This window comes from Pecten maximus, chromosome 13, assembly GCF_902652985.1.
Source record: "Pecten maximus chromosome 13, xPecMax1.1, whole genome shotgun sequence".
Lineage (NCBI taxonomy): Eukaryota > Metazoa > Mollusca > Bivalvia > Pectinida > Pectinidae > Pecten > Pecten maximus.
This window is the reverse complement of record NC_047027.1, coordinates 5,380,609-5,401,621: the sequence shown is the minus strand read 5'-3', so window position 1 is coordinate 5,401,621 and position 21,013 is coordinate 5,380,609. Positions and strand designations below refer to the sequence as shown.

At 38.2% G+C, this 21,013-nt stretch overlaps 1 protein-coding gene across 3 annotated transcripts in view; it reads right to left on the bottom strand.

Moving 5' to 3' along the window:
- LOC117340282 (kin of IRRE-like protein 1) overlaps nucleotides 1–21,013 on the bottom strand; it is a 378,740-nt gene that overhangs the window by 254,833 nt on the left and 102,894 nt on the right. For all 3 annotated transcript variants that reach the window (XR_004535419.1, XM_033902047.1, XM_033902049.1), the window contains exon 4: nucleotides 3,231–3,328. The gene's annotated coding sequence lies outside the window, so the exon portion shown is untranslated. The remainder of the gene's footprint in view (nucleotides 1–3,230; nucleotides 3,329–21,013) is intronic.

Genomic DNA, 21,013 nt, shown 5'->3' with positions numbered 1-21,013 from the left:
CAAGACATAGATGTAGGGCCTCACTGTTAAATGTCTATAAATAGTAACCATGACCTTGACCCTCATCTTGGAAACCTGAACCACAAAATTATACTACTCATAGTATTGTTCAGGTTGCTATGGCAATGACTCTGATGGGTTTGGTAAATTTCTATATATTGTACAATGACCTTGAGAGTTTGGTAAGTTTCTATATATTGTACAATGACTTGAGGTTTGGTAAGTTTCTATATATTGTACAATGACTTGGTTTGGTAAGTTTCTATATATTGTACAATGACCTTGAGAGTTTGGTAAGTTTCTATATATTGTACAATGACTTGAGGTTTGGTAAGTTTCTATATATTGTACAATGACTTGAGGTTTGGTATGTTTCTATATATTGTACAATGACCTTGAGAGTTTGGTAAGTTTCTATATATTGTACAATGACTTGAGAGTTTGGTAAGTTTCTATATATTGTACAATGACCTTGAGAGTTTGGTAAGTTTCTATATATTGTACAATGACCTTGAGAGTTTGGTAAGTTTCTATATATTGTACAATGACCTTGAGAGTTTGGTAAGTTTCTATATATTGTACAATGACCTTGAGAGTTTGGTAAGTTTCTATATATTGTACAATGACCTTGAGAGTTTGGTAAGTTTCTATATATTGTACAATGACCTTGAGAGTTTGGTAAGTTTCTATATATTGTACAATGACTTGAGGTTTGGTAAGTTTCTATATATTGTACAATGACCTTGAGAGTTTGGTAAGTTTCTATATATTGTACAATGACTGGGTTTGGTAAGTTTCTATATATTGTACAATGACCTTGAGAGTTTGGTAGGTTTCTATATATTGTACAATGACTTGAGGTTTGGTATGTTTCTATATATTGTACAATGACTGGGTTTGGTAAGTTTCTATATATTGTACAATGACTTGAGGTTTGGTAAGTTTCTATATATTGTACAATGACTTGAGGTTTGGTAAGTTTCTATATATTGTACAATGACTTGAGGTTTGGTAAGTTTCTATATATTGTACAATGACTTGAGGTTTGGTAAGTTTCTATATATTGTACAATGACTTGAGGTTTGGTATGTTTCTATATATTGTACAATGACCTTGAGAGTTTGGTAAGTTTCTATATATTGTACAATGACCTTGAGAGTTTGGTAAGTTTCTATATATTGTACAATGACCTTGAGAGTTTGGTAAGTTTCTATATATTGTACAATGACTTGAGGTTTGGTAAGTTTCTATATATTGTACAATGACCTTGAGAGTTTGGTAAGTTTCTATATATTGTACAATGACCTTGAGAGTTTGGTAAGTTTCTATATATTGTACAATGACCTTGAGAGTTTGGTAAGTTTCTATATATTGTACAATGACCTTGAGAGTTTGGTAAGTTTCTATATATTGTACAATGACTTGAGGTTTGGTAAGTTTCTATATATTGTACAATGACTTGAGGTTTGGTATGTTTCTATATATTGTACAATGACCTTGAGAGTTTGGTAAGTTTCTATATATTGTACAATGACCTTGAGAGTTTGGTAAGTTTCTATATATTGTACAATGACTGGGTTTGGTAAGTTTCTATATATTGTACAATGACTGGGTTTGGTAAGTTTCTATATATTGTACAATGACTTGAGGCTTGGTAAGTTTCTATATATTGTACAATGACTGGGTTTGGTAAGTTTCTATATATTGTACAATGACTTGAGGTTTGGTAAGTTCCTATATATTGTACAATGACCTTAAGAGTTTGGTAAGTTTCTATATATTGTACAATGACTGGGTTTGGTAAGTTTCTATATATTGTACAATGACTTGAGGTTTGGTAAGTTTCTATATATTGTACAATGACTGGGTTTGGTAAGTTTCTATATATTGTACAATGACCTTGAGAGTTTGGTAAGTTCCTATATATTGTACAATGACCTTGAGAGTTTGGTAAGTTCCTATATATTGTACAATGACCTTGAGAGTTTGGTAAGTTCCTATATATTGTACAATGACTTGAGGTTTGGTAAGTTTCTATATATTGTACAATGACCTTGAGAGTTTGGTATGTTTCTATATATTGTACAATGACTTGAGGTTTGGTAAGTTCCTATATATTGTACAATGACTGGGTTTGGTAAGTTTCTATATATTGTACAATGACTTGAGGTTTGGTAAGTTTCTATATATTGTACAATGACTTGACGTTTGAATTCATCAACTGTATAAATAAAGTGACGTTGTATCAAAACCCCTAAAGAATGATCATGAGGCAACTAAAGCAAATCACTAAATGCGTTCAATGGTTTTCTATAAATAGTAACGACTGTTGACCTTGACCTTGGAACCCTAAATTACAATCTGTCATGCAGTTTGGTTTATTCTGTTTAACGTCCTATCAATTAACAGCCAGGGTCATTTAAGGATGTGCCAGGTTTGGGAGGTGAAGGAAAGCCGGAGTACCCGGATAAAAACCACCGGCCTATGGTCAGTACCTGGCAGACAATGAAAATCAGATGTTCACATTTTTATTTATTACCAGATATGGACATAATGCTTGGAACATATAATATTTGAACCCACAAATATCCAGGCTTTGGTTAAATTAACAAAATCAAATTATCTGTACACCGTAAAACCTAGCCAGCTATATAAATATAGACTGTACTTACTTAATTATTCTTCTTCTTAATTAAATCCTGATAAAATTATGTAAAATAAAAATTCTAACACGTTCTTCATTAATTACCCGCACACATTTCCGCTTTATTTGAACATTTAACATCACCAAGTGCATATACTTGTATGGAACTTCCTAGAATATTTGGCACTTAAAATAGAATTTCCCATGTGCAGAAGGAACAGACTCCACACGGAATCGACATATAATACAACATTGTCTTGTAATCTGAATTAATTAGCACATTGACCCACAATGCCTGAAGGTAAAAATTAACAAAAACATGCTTTAAAACTTAAAAATAGAATAAAATTCCTGTTTTTGAAGTGTGCACCAGTAATTTAGAATTTAACTTATAAAAAAAAAATTCTGTCCACACAGCACTAGTGCATCGTTAATTAGGACTGATCTTCTCACTGTTCACACAATCAATGAGATGAACGACTCACTGCAGGACTGAGGAATAAAGACAATGGAATAGATACTGTCCCTTATTCACAGCGAAGTATTCCAGTAAATCAGTGTACATTTCTAGGAAAAACTGAATTACCTTCACACCGAGACTGCCATCCGTTCTCCAGTGGTTTTACTGATAGCTCATTCAACACCAGTCTTTTCTCCGGGGAAGGTCAGACTGTCTTCTGGATGCTGTTTGAATGAAACACAAATTAGAAGTTAACGCAGGTTTTATGCAGGGGTGACTTATATTATCAATAAATTTGTCTTGATGTATCGAAAGTTCAGAGAGACAATGAACTCCAAATTGTAACAGTGTGGTGCTAGTCAGAGGGGAGAGACTGAAAGACCGAAAGCAGGCAGGGAAAGACACCGAGATAGAAACATTCAAATACAGAAAGATTTTACAGACAGACAGATGGGGAAAGAAAGAAAGAAAGAAAGAAAGAAAGTGGAAAGTGGAGATAGAAAGACTTTCAGCCTGACAAACAAATGGTAGAAAGAAAGAAAGAAAGAAAGAAAGAAAGAAAGTGGAAAGTGGAGATAGAGAGACTTTCAGCCTGACAAACAAATGGTAGTAAGAAAGAAAGAAAGAAGGCAATGAGAAGGAAGGATAGACAGAGGGAGGAGGTAAAGTGAGAGGGAAGGGGAAAGAGAGAATGACTAGCAGATTGATAGATGAATGAAAGACAAAGATAGACAGAGATGTCATGTAAGGAGAAGTCAGAAAAAGTAAGGAGAGATAAAGATAGAATTTGTTGATGAAGATTTTAATTGATCATTTAAGCTGTTACTTTTGAACTGTGAAGTTAACAGAAAAATGGTATCCTTTATCTAATCCAAACATGATTTACTGTGCATGTGAAAATCCATCATAGTGAATAATGTATCAGCTTGTTATTTCTAATAATGTTATCCAATTCCCTGAATTATTCCAAAAAACTGAGGGTTTTCAAGTTTGTATCAATAATTAGTCAAGAACAACAAGACTTAATTCACTTTAAACAAACAAAATGACACCCTCATCTAAATCATACAAATTAATGATAATATGCTGTTTATAATCAGATAACAAACTATATAAATCAAATCGCCTGATAACGTTCCAAACAAAATCGACAGAAAATAGTCTCAGTCGTGATAGCTTTCGTGTGATGTTTACAAACTCAACATCTAAGATGATCGCATTCAATTTAAATTGAGTATAATTAAATTTCTATTACGAAGACAATTGTTATACTATGAACATGATGAAAGGAGTCCAGTCTATCAGAGGATAACTTCTACACATGCTACTAGTCCTTGTACAGCTGTGTCGACTGGAGCAATATCATGACTGTAATGTACATGTCAACGACACATTAACATTAGATCTATACAGCTATGTAGATTTGAACTATCATCATGAAGTGTTCTGCTCAATGACACACCAGTTACTCTCCCCAACATGTTGGTACCCATTCATCATGAAGTGTTCTGCTCAATGACACACCAGTTACTCTCCCCAGCATGTTGGTACCCATTCATCATGAAGTGTCCTGCTCAAAGACACACCCGTTACTCTCCCCAGCATGTTGGTACCTATTTATACAGCTATGTAGATTTGAACTATCATCATGAAGTGTTCTGCTCAATGACACACCAGTTACTCTCCCCAACATGTTGGTACCCATTTATACAGCTATGTAGATTTGAACTATCATCATGAAGTGTTCTGCTCAATGACACACCAGTTACTCTCCCCAGCATGTTGGTACCCATTCATCATGAAGTGTTCTGCTCAATGACACACCAGTTACTCTCCCCAGCATGTTGGTACCCATTCATCATGAAGTGTCCTGCTCAAAGACACACCCGTTACTCTCCCCAGCATGTTGGTACCTATCTATACAGCTATGTAGATTTGAACCATCATCATGAAGTGTCCTGCTCAAAGACACACCAGTTACTCTCCGTAACATGTTGGTATCAATTTATTTATACCTTTCTGAAGCAGATGGACAGTGAAAAAAGTATTAAAGTTTAAATATAATCTGTGAGGCAGGGCGGTGACCTTTACGTGACCTTTACAGTGTTCTGTGGAATTATAGAAGTATAGATTATATAAAAAAACAAAAACTTCGTGGTATTTAGTATAACTCAGCAGATTTGAACATAAAGTTGTACTAAATATATGTTATGTTTCCACCTGAAGTAGAGAATAAAATCACCAATGTCAGGTCAATTATATATACAAAAATCACTTGATCTATCATATCAGACAAGGAAATGGTGGAACTTGGTTATAAAATCCTAGAAAATGTCGAGTATGGTTATAAAATCTTAGAAAAAAGTCTTCTGGTTACTATGTTGTTGTTTTTTTTTATTTCATTATAAACTGCAATTGTTGTTTTTTTAAGTTTTAGTACAGAATAATCAGATTTAAAATAACAAATACTGAAATACCAGATGCAGACGCCCCCTTGTTTTATACATTCAGAACTAAACCCTCACCACTGCAAAATATGATAGTTTTAGAAAGTTTATTTTGAATTATAATCGATCATTTGAACATCCATGATATCAATATGTCTGGAGTTTTATTGATGTGTCAGTGACCTTGACCTTGTCAGTGTCAAACAATCACATATATTTTGGTGAACTGTTGGTGGTGACTTTGAGGTGCACTGTTGATGGTGAGTTTGAGGTGAACTGTTGGTGGTGAGTTTGAGGTGAACTGTTGGTGGTGAGTTTGAGGTGAACTGTTGGTGGTGAGTTTGAGGTGAACTGTTGGTGGTGAGTTTGAGGTGAACTGTTGGTGGTGAGTTTGAGGTGAACTGTTGGTGGTGAGTTTGAGGTGAACTGTTGGTGGTAAGTTTGAGAATTAAGTGTACAGTAAGGTGGGTTACCATGGACAGGAGAAAGAAGACAGGGCTCAATACGGAGGGTCGGACAATATAGGCCCATTGCATGATCGTAAGAGGCGACTAAACTTGGGATCTTATCTTTTCACTTCTTTCCTAACAACTTTCTTCTTCCTAATGTCTCCCTTGACAATGCCTCACTTTTGGCCTTTAGTTGAGCGTTCGCCGCTGTGAGGAAGGTTTTGGGTTCTGTCCCCTGGCCGGGACATACCAGAGTCTTTAAAAATGGTAGTTGCTCTCCTGCTTAGCGCTCGGCATATTTGGAGTGGGACGACTGGTTAGCCCGTTGTCAGTATAATGTGACCGGGTGGGGTGTGCTGCTGGGTGTCTTCGACAGTATGCTTCAGTGAGATAGCACTTTAAATCGGCAAAAGTTCCGGCCTATCACAAGGAGACTTAACACGAACATACTGCAGCCTCCCAAAACACACATACGCACTCACCAAACGCATACATGTCGCACGCACGGGAGGCCGTCCTTAAATGACCTTAGCTGTTAATAGGACGTTAAACTAAATAAACCAAACCAAACCAAACAATATACCGTATTTGACCTAATAAGGGCGCAGGGCGCGGGTAAATGACAGTGGGGCGCCCTTATTAAGATTAGTTATTCTGAAGATTTATGAAACAGACTATACCTTATAGCAGAATACCCAAGGTTGTGGAAACGGTAAAATATTCAGTCATAAAAATATTCCAGATGAAGATATCTATTCATTATCATATATTAAGCTTAAACATCACTTGAATACTCCTGTAAACTTGTAAACCATGCCAGCTGATCTTTAGACCAGAGAACATGTGTTCCACCATTTATGTTCAAATGGAACTCTTTTGTGTTCTATTTATAGAAACAGGTGATTTCCCAGATCATATCAGACATCGTTTTCTTTGACCTAATAATTGATTTACAATGTCTTTTACTAGCTTTCTGTTCTGAACAAAAGTTATTTATCAACAAGAATGAAGTCTTTACTTTATCTTCAAATAAAGATGGTAAGTTATTATTTGTATGTGTGTTTAGTTTTGGGTGCTGAGAACTTTGCACTGACATGTCATATGTAGCCTGTAGGAATACACAAAATGTGGCGAAAACATGTGTTCCAGTTACTTAATTTGCTGAAGAAAATTGAACACATAAGTAGTAAAATATTTCACATGAATTATTACTTTTTAACACCATTTTGACACTCAGTCATAGATTTATTTCCTTGAAAAAAGGTAGGGGCGCCCTTATTAGGGTAGGCGCCCTTATTAGGTCAAATACGGTAGGCCAATTTCCTAAATATTTGATAAAGAAGACAGGGCTCAATACAGAGGGTCGGACAATATAGGCCAATTTCCTAAATATCTGTTAAAGAAGGGCTCAATACGGAGGGTCGGACAATATAGGCCAATTTCCTAAATATCTGTTAAAGAAGGGCTCAATACGGAGGGTCGGACAATATAGGCCAATTTCCTAAATATCTGTTAAAGAAGGGCTCAATACGGAGGGTCGGACAATATAGGCCAATTTCCTAAATATCTGATAAAGAAGGGGTCAATACAGAGGGTCGGACAATATAGGCCAATTTCCTAAATATTTGATAAAGAAGGGCTCAATACAGAGGGTCGGACAATGTAGGCCCATTTCCTAAATATTTGATAAAGAAGGGCTCAATACAGAGGGTCGGACAATGTAGGCCCATTTCCTAAATATTTGATAAAGAAGACAGGACTCAATTAGAGAGCATTATAAAACATATAAGTATTTGACAATATAATGAAGACTGATTTGCAAATATTCAATTATGTCCAAATCTTTGAAAGGGTTGGTAGATGTGTATCACATCTACAAGTAAAATCAGGTCATGAACCCGTGACTCTCTGTTTTAATAGGGGTCAATGACGTTTTATTGTAATAGGGGTCGATGACTTTCTGTTGTATTTGGGGTCGATGAATTTTATTGTAATAGGGGTCGATGACTTTCTTTTGTATTTGGGGTCGATGAATTTTATTGTAATAGGGGTTGATGACTTTCTGTTGTATTTAGGGGTCGATGACGTTTTATTGTAATAGAGGCCGATGACTTTCTGTTGTATTTAGGGGTCGATGAATTTTATTGTAATAGGGGTCGATGACTTTCTGTTGTATTTAGGGGTCGCTGACGTTTTATTGTAATAGAGGCCGATGACTTTCTGTTGTAATAGGGGCCAAAAACTTTTTGTTGTAATAGGGGCCGATGACGTTTTGTTGTAATAGGGGCCAAAAACTTTTTGTTGTAATAGGGGCCGATGACTTTCTGTTATAACAATGTAGGATGTCAATAGAGGTGAACTGGAACACACACAGCTGTAAGACACACAGGAAGCTCAAAACATTCAACTTTCATTTAACGTATCTGTCAATTAATTGTAGGAAATTACTCTGTGAACATTTCAAGGGCAAAGAAAGAAAATCTGTTGACTTGCAACGTTCAATTGTTTTAACATCAAACTGGTGAATTAATTGCTGTGACTCATACGAGGAATTAAAATCAATCGTGCAGTGAAATGGTAATCGTCTCACAGTCGCAGAATCTCTGATCACAGTCCGCACAGGTATCATCGACCAAATAGGCCGTTAATGCCACTTAACAGCGAGTGTCTTTAATACAAATGTAGAAAATGTATAGACAAATCAAGAACAAACAGCAAATGAAATGTAATTGAAATGGAGCTGCAGAAGAAACAAGGAATGCTTATCGCACAAACCTTAAATACAGATAATTGTATTGTACAGGGGAGAAATATCAGCAAGATAAAGAGGCCCAGAGGGCCTGTGTGCAGTAATGTGGAGGTTCATTTGTTCCTGTATTGATATCATTAGAGCTATATACTTAATGCTGAAATGATTGAATTAGGCACAAATATGAAAATATTTCATCTGATTTGAAACCTAATCTTTAAAGGCTTCACAACATCCAGATGATGCTGATGATGAAACATGTTTTTGGATGTAGTACTGGTCTTTGTGGAATAAATTAAGGCATTGGTCCAATTACTGTATTTCCTAAGAAAAACGCTAGTGTTGGCTCTCCTGTCTTTTATTGTTTCTAATTTCAAACCAGCCCCATGTTGCTCCCCCCCCCCCCCCCCCCCCCTTCTATATGTCTCAGTTCCCCCTAATGAGCCCCACACCTCTCTATGTCTCAGTTCCCCCTATTGAGCCCCACACCTCTCTATGTCTCAGCCTCCCTAATGAGCCCCACACCTCTATATGTCTCATTTCCCCCTAATGAGCCCTACACCTCTCTATGTCTCAGTTCCCCCTAATGAGCCCCACACCTCTCTATGTCTCAGTTCCCCCTAATGAGCCCCACACCTCTCTATGTCTCAGTTCCCCCTAATGAGCCCCACACCTCTCTATGTCTCAGTTCCCCCTAATGAGCCCTACACCTCTCTATGTCTCAGTTCCCCCTAATGAGCCCCACACCTCTCTATGTCTCAGTTCCCCCTAATGAGCCCTACACCTCTCTATGTCTCATTTCTCCCTATTGAGCCCCACACCGCTCTATGTCTCAGTTCCCCCTAATGAGCCCCACACCTCTCTATGTCTCAGTTCCCCCTAATGAGCCCCACACCTCTCTATGTCTCAGTTCCCCCTAATGAGCCCCACACCGCTCTATGTCTCAGTTCCCCCTAATGAGCCCCACACCTCTATGTCTCAGTTCCTCCTAATGAGCCACACACCTCTCTATGTCTGGACAGTTTCCCCTAATGAGCCCCACACCTCTCTATGTTTCAGTTCCCCCTTATGAGCCCCACACCTCTCTATGTCTCAGTTCCCCCTTATGAGCCCCACACCTCTCTATATCTCAGTTTCCCCTAATGAGCCCCACACCTCTATGTCTCAGTTCCCCCTAATGAGCCCACCCCTGTCCCCACAGCTACAGTGCCGAACTTGTCATTTGTATATATGTACCAAACTGACCTCCTTAAATACACCCAGAAATTTTCATTATTTTATTTTCAAAAAACATTAACCAATCAAATTATGAGAAACAAACAAAATCACATCATTAAATTTTTATAGTATTGAGCCGAGCAACATCGGACATTAAGATCTGATTAGATCTGTTGTACCTGTCACCTTATAGTGCACCTCGTACAGGTAATTAAACACCATACTTTACCTGTGATCTAGGTATTACAGGTATGCTATTTTTTACCAGTTTCATCAAACAAATGAAATTCATTAAAATGGAGATAGAATGTGGAGAGTGTGAGATTGAATTGGCAAAAATGGGGAATTGCAAGTAGCATTACTGGGTCCACATGCAATCGACTTCTACAGCACAGATTGAATTTATTTCTGTACCTAGCACTGATCAGATAGTCGTTTGACTCTTTGATAACATGCATTCTAATTTTCCTGTCATGCTATCCTAGTCCATATGTAGAAAGCTACGAAGATTACCAAGCCAAAAAGCTTACCATAAAAAGTGGACACAGAATTGTCAGATATGTCACTTCAGGGCATAAATATATACATGACTTTGAATTTCATGACATCATGAATAATGTATGTTAACTTCAATTCATCAAGCTATAAATACATGTATTCATTTCAATTCATCAAATCATAAAAATATATATAAAACATCAAAATCAATAGATCAATTCTAAAACTATCCATAATAACTGAAATCTGAAATATTTTTTTAAGGAATAAATGTTTCAGTTTTTATCAAGTATGAAATTGATACAAACCTCATCGTTCAGAGTTACACTCAACAATCCTAGTGTAGTGTAAGATCCAGTGATATAATTACAGAGACAAAACGACACAATCATTGGGAAATATGACACTGGCTGGACGTACCTTCAATCCTTAACCAAAAATAGAAGAATAAATCTTTTAAAAATCCATGTGTATAACAGAATTTCCTCAGACATTGATTTCTGAAATGGACTGGTCCACTGAAAACATTCAGGTGATACCATTATAGATCATAGGTGTGATAATATGATCAATATCATTTAAATCCAATCTTCATCCTTTTTTCCTTACATAATTATCTCCCCTGATTTGAACTCTCCATCTATCACAAGCTCCATGTTTTCTGTGAGCAGAGATTAATGCAGATTAGTCCTCCCTTTCATCTTGGTGATAAGGATGCTTGTAACTGTACAATGATTGTGTAAGTAGGTGATTATGGGGAGATAACTCTTTGCCTATGTGTCAGTAATCCCAATGTTTTAATGCAGTATAAGCCTGAAGTATCAACAGTAATTACTGAGCCATTGTCAGACAATGCACACCAATAGAGACACTATTTACTTAAAGGCCATAGGGAGAAGATTTTCCAAAAAAATGAATTTGTTTTTCATTACGGCATTTATTTGTCAGTAAGTCCATGTTTGGTCCTATGCCTATCCATGTCCATTGAAGTTTAACAAAAATGAAAACTAATGATACTTGAATTGTCCTGTAATAAGCCCACCCCTACAGTGAGTCAAAGGTATTAGTTCCTTATATATGTATATGTTATTAAATTGGAAATTTAAAAATACTTCTTCTACAGTTCAGTCATTGGTCAATTGTTTATATATCATTTTGGCACAATATAAACATAAATAATTGAAATAAGTGAACATTCTTTTTTTTCTATTTAAAACCTCTTTTTGCCAACATTTCATAATTTCATAGTTGGTTGCCTCTCTTTAGATTGGGGAATTAAAGGTTAGTGAATACACAATGATTTGATAGAAGGTTCAAGTTGGTTGTCTCCCTTTAAAATAGAGAAGGTTATTGGGTACATAATTATTTAATTGAGGGTTCAAGCTCGTTTCTCCCTATCTTAAGTAAGATAAGGCCCCAGTTTATCAATATTCCTAGCTGTACTTAAATTTTCCAAAAGGCAACTTACCAAAAATCACAGAATGTAAGGTAGGTTCCTGAACTAAAATGTTCCCTTTTAATTCTTTTAATGCTTTCCTACAGAAATTTTAAGTTAAGGATTTTCCCTAACTTCAAAAACATTTGATGAAAACAGGCCAGGTCAGTTGTCTCCCTTTTAAATAGGAAGGTTGAGCAAGTACTGAATAATAGAAGACTAAAGTTGCCAATCCTGTTGGGAAGTTTGACCTGCTAAAGGCCACGAGTTTCAGTAGTGACCGCCATCATAAAAACTCTGTAGTTTAATAAGTCGACGCAGACACAGGATATATCCATCATAAAGCACAGATAAGGATGTTACAGTTCCTCTCTACGGTCATACACACCATTAGGTAACAACTCAAATCTACCACTAAAGTACACGGTATCCATCACGAAATTGTCATATTTTTTGTGTACGTTCCACCATAGGTCATAAATCATGAGAAGATAGCATTGCGAGTCTTCCAACAAACAAGTGAAGGGCGTCCACCATCTTGTCCCTCAAAAACAATACTCAAATTTACATATGATTGTGAATTCAACTTGTGAATTTTACATAAAAAATTACTGAGTTATAACTATGATGCGATAGGTTGGTTTGTAAGTTCCATTTTTTTTTTTTTTTTTTAGGTTTTTTGAAAGCAGCATCATTAAATACAGATTGGTTTAGAAATTACATTGTAATAGCGTCTTTAACTGAATGTTTTGGCCATTTTGTCCATAGCTAATGAATTCTAATTGGCACTTTACATTTATAAATTGATCAAATTTCTGGCTGAACTAGATTTTATGTATTGATCAATATTGATAATCAAAATTTTGAGACAAACTTCAGATCAGCCAAAATAGAGTTAAAAGTACAGGGGTGTGGTGAATCTATCCCACAATTACAGTCTAACACAATACACCTCCCCTACAATACATGTCCCCTACAATACATGTCCCCTACAATACACCTCCCCTACAATACACGTCCCCTACAATACACGTCCCCTACAATACACCTCCCCTACAATACACCTCCCCTACAATACACGTCCCCTACAATATACGTCCCCTACAATACATGTCCCCTACAATACATGTCACCTACAATACACGTCCCCTACAATACACCTCCCCTACAATACACCGTCCCCTACAATACATGTCCCCTACAATACACGTCCCCTACAATACATGTCCCCTACAATACACGTCCCCTACAATACACGTCCCCTACAATACACCTCCCCTACAATACACCTCCCCTACAATACAATACATGTCCCCTACAATACAATACACGTCCCCTACAATACACGTCCCCTACAATACACCTCCCCTACAATACACCTCCCCTACAATACATGTCCCCTACAATACATGTCACCTACAATACATGTCCCCTACAATACATGTCCCCTACAATACATGTCCCCTACAATACACGTCCCCTACAATACACGTCCCCTACAATACACCTCCCCTACAATACACCTCCCCTACAATACACCTCCCCTACAATACATGTCACCTACAATACATGTCCCCTACAATACATGTCCCCTACAATACACGTCCCCTACAATACACGTCCCCTACAATACACCTCCCCTACAATACACCTCCCCTACAATACACGTCCCCTACAATACACGTCCCCTACAATACACCTCCCCTACAATACACGTCCCCTACAATACATGTCACCTACAATACATGTCCCCTACAATACATGTCCCCTACAATACATGTCACCTACAATACACGTCCCCTACAATACACGTCCCTACAATACATGTCACCTACAATACATGTCCCCTACAATACATGTCCCCTACAATACATGTCCCCTACAATACATGTCCCCTACAATACACCTCCCCTACAATACATGTCCCCTACAATACACGTCCCCTACAATACACCTCCCCTACAATACACGTCCCCTACAATACATGTCCCCTACAATACACGTCCCCTACAATACATGTCCCCTACAATACATGTCCCCTACAATACACGTCCCCTACAATACACCTCCCCTACAATACATGTCCCCTACAATACATGTCCCTACAATACACGTCCCCTACAATACACGTCACCTACAATACACCTCCCCTACAATACATGTCCCCTACAATACACCTCCCCTACAATACAATACATGTCCCCTACAATACACGTCCCCTACAATACACGTCCCCTACGATACACGTCACCTACAATACACCTCCCCTACAATACACGTCCCCTACAATACATGTCCCCTACAATACACCTCCCCTACAATACACGTCCCCTACAATACATGTCCCCTACAATATACGTCCCCTACCAGCCATCGCTTAAAATAGTAAGTGACCTTGACCCTGAATGTCAAGCTTGTCTGAGATAGTATGGTCATTGTGGGAAGTTTGATCCCTCAAGGAAGAGCACCAGCAAACTTTGGTATTACGTACAAGACCGACGAGGAGATCTCGCCAGTGGGGGAATAATAGATGAATAATGAGTTTAAGGACAATGTTTGTAATTTTACTGAACAGCGATAGATAGGTACAGTAACCAGGCTCCTTTCCGTATAATAGCTGTAATTAAAAGTCATGATCTATATATATATGTTAACATAAGCATTGATTCAGAAATGTATATCACGATGTAGTGAGATTATTTTAAAATGTTTTATTTCATAACAGCTACCGATATTTTTAGATGGGGCCGAAACGACTCATTCAGCAGAGCTTCAGACAAATGGACCTCAGGCATAGATATAAAATGTGGGTTTGATTCCTACCTAGACCTGTTTGACTTCCTCAGAACTTGGACACAGATATAAAATGTGGGGTTGGATTCCTACCTAGACCTGTTTGACTTCCTCAGACCTTGGACACAGATATAAAATGTGGGATTTGATTCCTACCAAGAGCTGTTTGACTTCCTCAGACCTTGGACATAGATATAAAATGTGGGGTTGGATTCCTACCTAGAGCTGTTTGACTTCCTCAGACCTTGGACACAGATATAAAATGTGGGGTTTGATTCCTACCTAGAGCTGTTTGACTTCCTCAGACCTTGGACACAGATATAAAATGTGGGGTTGGATTTCTACCTAGAGCTGTTTGACTTCCTCAGACCTTGGACATAGATATAAAATGTGGGGTTGGATTCCTACCTAGAGCTGTTTGACTTCCTCAGACCTTGGACACAGATATAAAATGTGGGGTTTGATTCCTACCAAGACCTGTTTGACTTCCTCAGACCTTGGACCAGCCTTTGCTGTTGTGTCCTGGGGTAAGACACTCTCCCCTAATTCTCTGGATAACATTGGACAAACCATCTTCATGTTGTTCAGTGAGGTAGCCACCAGCTACTACAAGGAAAGTTCCAAATTGACCCTGACTGTTGACAGGATAATAAGCCAAGAAAAACATACAACCAAAGCAATTTACATGTACTGTATCATAAGGTGCTGTTCTCGTGTCTGATGTAATGATGAAAGTAATTATCTACTGGATTCTGTCAATTTACACCCAATGAATGGTAAGTAGAGCTGTTTTCCATAAATACAACGTAATGCTGTGAATCATGCAGTGACCGAATTAAACAAGAATGATCGATTGAAAGAAATCAGAATTTGAGCGAATGTTTGACCCAAATTTACAGATGAAAAGAAATCTGGATTTGAAAGATATGACCCTTCATATTTTCAACAACAAAATTTTTAAATTGATAAACATGGAATGTAGACACCAGGTATTCGTAGGTTACTAATCAAATCTAAACCATATAAATGTTTGATATGTACTAGATCATGGTCACAGAAATGCTTGATTATTGGTAACACACCCGATCTACACAACAGGAAGCATAAAAGTTCTTTATTAAATTTCCTCTTCATCAAGGATGGAAGGTGACAAAGTGATCTCCGAGGAAAATAAACCACTTCCTCATCATCTTAATATCATTTTTACTTGTAAATAATCCAATTTAGCCAATATCTCACAACAATTCATGAAAGGGAAGAACAAAACTGTGCACAATTGCCTGCTCCATTACAATCTGTAAAAGGCACCGACGTTTCACCTTGACAATTGCTTCTAAGTGCAAAAAATTTTAATTATATATTTGTAACCTTGAGAAATGAGAAATATATTTGATAAATGTCACCATGGAGATTGCTTTCAGAGCTGTACTCGATCCTTTACAATTAGCTATAAATTATGAATTACATATAATTGAAAAAAAATGTTTAAAAGATGAAATGCAGATCTTCTAATTACAAAAAATAGCTGATGGTTATGTAGATAAAATCATAATCAATCAAGGGAATAATTAACACTGCCTACTTCACTTCCCCTATTTTATAATTTCTTTCTTTTTTTTTTTTTATTTGTCACCATTTTTGTTTAAAGCGTCACTATCTGTAGATTTCATTATGCATTGATTGGAATTTTTTCAGTTTCATGCTGGAATAAAACAAAAACTGAATGTCAAACTTTTTTTACAGGTTTACATTTTGTTTACATTCTGTGCTCATAAAAGTCAGAGACAAATTATTACTTCCAAAATGTAAGCAGACGACATGTGTTGTATTTTATATTAAGTCAACTTTCATAACAACTAAATCAGTGTACCATCCTTGGTCCTTATTGTGAGCTTCGTGTGTCAAAACCTGTCCTCTACCCTATCCCAATCACCTCCTCAGCCAGCTAAGGGAACCCATCCAGTAAATCAGGCTTGTACCTGAACTATTAGATTTACACAGAGAAATTGATTAGAATTTGAAATCAAACTTAAATCAAGTTCAAGTTACAAATTTATGGTAAACAGACTGAAGACATGATGTAATCATCTCCACCATAACAGATCACACTTTCTTATCAATCTCGTCACGTTACAAAACCACGCTGACATTGTCTTTAATCCTTATCTAGAACTCTCCTACTTCTGAAGGTACAAATCTGTATTGAGATTCAAAGCTTAGCTCAGAGGAATCTAGAATAATGAATCATGAAGTCCATATGAGTGATTAGCTACTGCTATACTATGTTGGCCCGGATTGACACACGAGGGGTCTAATTATTGGGGGAAGGAAACTGAGTAGCTCGAGAAAACCCACGTGGTTAGGCAGGTGAACCTTTTCACGTCCTATCGGGGAATCGAACCCCTGCCACCAAGAAGAAAGGCAAGTCTGTTACCACTGTGCCACCCGACCACCCCAGCCGCCTAGGTGATAGACAAGTCTGTAACCACTATGCCACCCAACCACCCCGGCCATCTACCTGATAGACAAGTCCGTTACCACTGTGCCACCCGACCACCCCAGCCGCCTAGGTGATAGACAAGTCTGTAACCACTATGCCACCCAACCACCCCGGCCATCTACCTGATAGACAAGTCCGTTACCACTGTGCCACCCGACCACCCCGGCCACCCCGGCCACCCCGGCCACCCCAGCCGCCTAGGTGATAGACAAGTTTGTTACCACCCAACCACCCGGCCACCAAGGTGATAGACAAGTCTGTTACCACCCAACCAACCAAACTGTCCTGTATTATACCAATCTCACCTGCTGACAAAGGTACTAATGTGATTTTTGCTGAATGGGTACACATGAGGGAACCTGATACATATACTGTAGACGTGACATGTAACAACGATGAAACCATTAGGAGTATGGGATAACATTATTGATGGCGTTGACAGTTCAGGAACAGCAGAGCAATGTCTTAGACTGGCCACCAGACCCTAAGTTGTTTTGTTAACAATTGCCAAGCTAAATTCTAATACTAAATTATCTGTCCCTAGTTTGAAACTTAGAATCAGACATATCCTAGGGATCAAAATCATAAAGCTCAATTTTATTTATAATTTCAATATTCTAGAGACAGGGGGCCAGTCTAAGCAATGTCTGGTCAGAACCAAACATTCAGTAGGAAGTTTTAGGAATGTTACGTGTCCAACTAGGCCCGACTAAAGAGAGACGCAGCCCGTTATGACAGACCAACAAATTATTTCAGTCTCACTTATATCAACTCAATGTTAACAGATAAGAGATCTGTGATCCAATTTTCTTCATATCACGATTTACGAGAACGTTAGCGCAGGTTTATTGTCATCTCGTCACGATCCCTTTCTACGAGTCTTAGTCATATCAACACTAAAGCCACCTTCACCATTGTGGCTGTTTCTCTCTGACACTGATCACGCTTTCACTGCGATATTTAATTACTAAAGGTTTTGTGACGAATCCATGTTTCAAATTTTTGGTGTCTTTCAGGACCTTTTCCAGGAAATAAATGTATTTCTTCAGCACAGCAAGAAATTTTCGAAGAAGCATAAAATCTGCTCAGTCGATGGAAACGAATCTTCAGATCTTTTGTATGATTCAAACAGATTTGGTGTTAGAGTTTGCATGAAATGCGGTAAAATGTTGATAATAAAATTAATGTACTTGAGTGCTGTGACTCGTGAACTGCGGAGGCATCTTCATCCCCATTCAATATGAGAACTCTTTTGAATTAGTTACAACATCTAGGTCAAATCTCCACGGGTTACATTATACACAATACCAGCTACAATGGAGAATCACTACTGACCCCACACAACAATTCTGCTAGATTGCTTTATTTCATTCCACAAAAAAAATATGTGAGATGAGTAGTATTAGAACAAAAATTATAAATCTTGAAAATGAAGTTAATACAGAATACAAATAATGTATATCACACTTTGTTCCATAATTTTAGCGAAAAAACATTTTTGCTTCTGTTTAGATAAACCAGGAAAAATTTCTCTTAACAATATTAACACTATATTAATAAGCAAATTCAAGGGGAGACAACTGTAGATGTGTCATATTGAGAGGATATAACTCTGGGGAGTTTCATATTGATATCAAGGGGAATAACTCTGCATGGTAATACATACACTGGTCTTACCAGTATATATATTGTTGTTATAATTTAAAGTAGATAATTTTTGTATAAGTGAAATAACTCTGATAAAGAGGGGGGTAACTCTGGATAGAGGGGGGTAACTCTGGATAGAGAGGGGGGTAACTCTGGATAGAGAGGGGGTAACTCTGGATAGAGAGGGGGTAACTCTGGATAGAGAGGGGGTAACTCTGATAGAGAGGGGGGTAACTCTGATAGAGAGGGGGTAACTCTGATAAAGAGGGGGGTAACTCTGGATAGAGAGGGGGGTAACTCTGGATAGAGAGGGGGGTAACTCTGGATAGAGAGGGGGGTAACTCTGATAAAGAGGGGGGTAACTCTGGATAGAGAGGGGGGTAACTCTGGATAGAGAGGGGGTAACTCTGGATAGAGAGGGGGGTAACTCTGGATAGAGAGGGGGGGTAACTCTGGATAGAGAGAGGGGGTAACTCTGGATAGAGAGGGGGTAACTCTGGATAGAGAGGGGGTAACTCTGGATAGAGAGGGGGTAACTCTGGATAGAGAGGGGGTAACTCTGGATAGAGAGGGGGTAACTCTGATAGAGAGGGGGTAACTCTGGATAGAGAGGGGGGGTAACTCTGGATAGAGAGGGGGTAACTCTGGATAGAGAGGGGGGTAACTCTGGATAGAGAGGGGGGTAACTCTAGATAGAGAGGGGGTAACTCTGGATAGAGAGGGGGTAACTCTGATAGAGAGGGGGTAACTCTGGATAGAGGGGGGGTAACTCTGGATAGAGAGGGGGTAACTCTGATAGAGAGGGGGGGTAACTCTGGATAGAGAGGGGGGGTAACTCTGGATAGAGAGGGGGTAACTCTGGATAGAGAGGGGGGTAACTCTGGATAGAGAGGGGGTAACTCTGATAGAGAGGGGGGTAACTCTGGATAGAGAGGGGGGTAACTCTGGATAGAGAGGGGGGTAACTCTGGATAGAGAGGGGGGTAACTCTGGATAGAGAGGGGGTAACTCTGGATAGAGAGGGGGGGTAACTCTGGATAGAGAGGGGGTAACTCTGATAGAGAGGGGGGGTAACTCTGGATAGAGAGGGGGGTAACTCTGGATAGAGGGGGGTAACTCTGGATAGAGAGGGGGTAACTCTGATAGAGAGGGGGGTAACTCTGGATAGAGAGGGGGGGTAACTCTGGATGGAGAATTTATGTAAAGGTTCAATACCACCAATACACAGGGGACACAACTCTTTGTATATAATTGAAGGTACACCCATACAACTGTACACATACAATGTACACACGTACCACTGTACACCCATACAACTGTACACATACAATGTACACACATACCACTGTACACATACAATGTACACACATACCACTGTACACATACAATGTACACCCATACAACTGTACACATACAATGTACACACATACCACTGTAGACATACAATGTACACACATACCACTGTACACATACAACTGTACACCCATACAACTGTACACATACAATGTACACCCATACAACTGTACACATACAATGTACACACATACCACTGTACACATACAATGTACACACATACCACTGTACACATACAACTGTACACCCATACAACTGTACACATACAATGTACACACATACCACTGTACACATACAATATACACATACCACTGTACACCCATACAACTGTACACATACAATGTACACACATATCACTGTACACATACAATGTACACACATACCACTGTACACATACAATGTACACACATACAACTGTACACATACAATGTACACACATACCACTGTACACATACAATGTACACACATACCACTGTACACATACAATGTACACCCATACAACTGTACACATACAATGTACACACATACCACTGTACACCCATACAACTGTACACATACAATGTACACACATACCACTGTACACATACAATGTACACACATATCACTATACACATACAATGTACACACATACAACTGTACACAAACACAACTGTACACCCATACAACTGTACACATACAATGTATACACATACCACTGTACACATACAATGTACACCCATACAACTGTACACATACAATGTACACACATACCACTGTACACATACAATGTACACACATACCACTGTACACATACAATGTACACACATACATGTACACACATA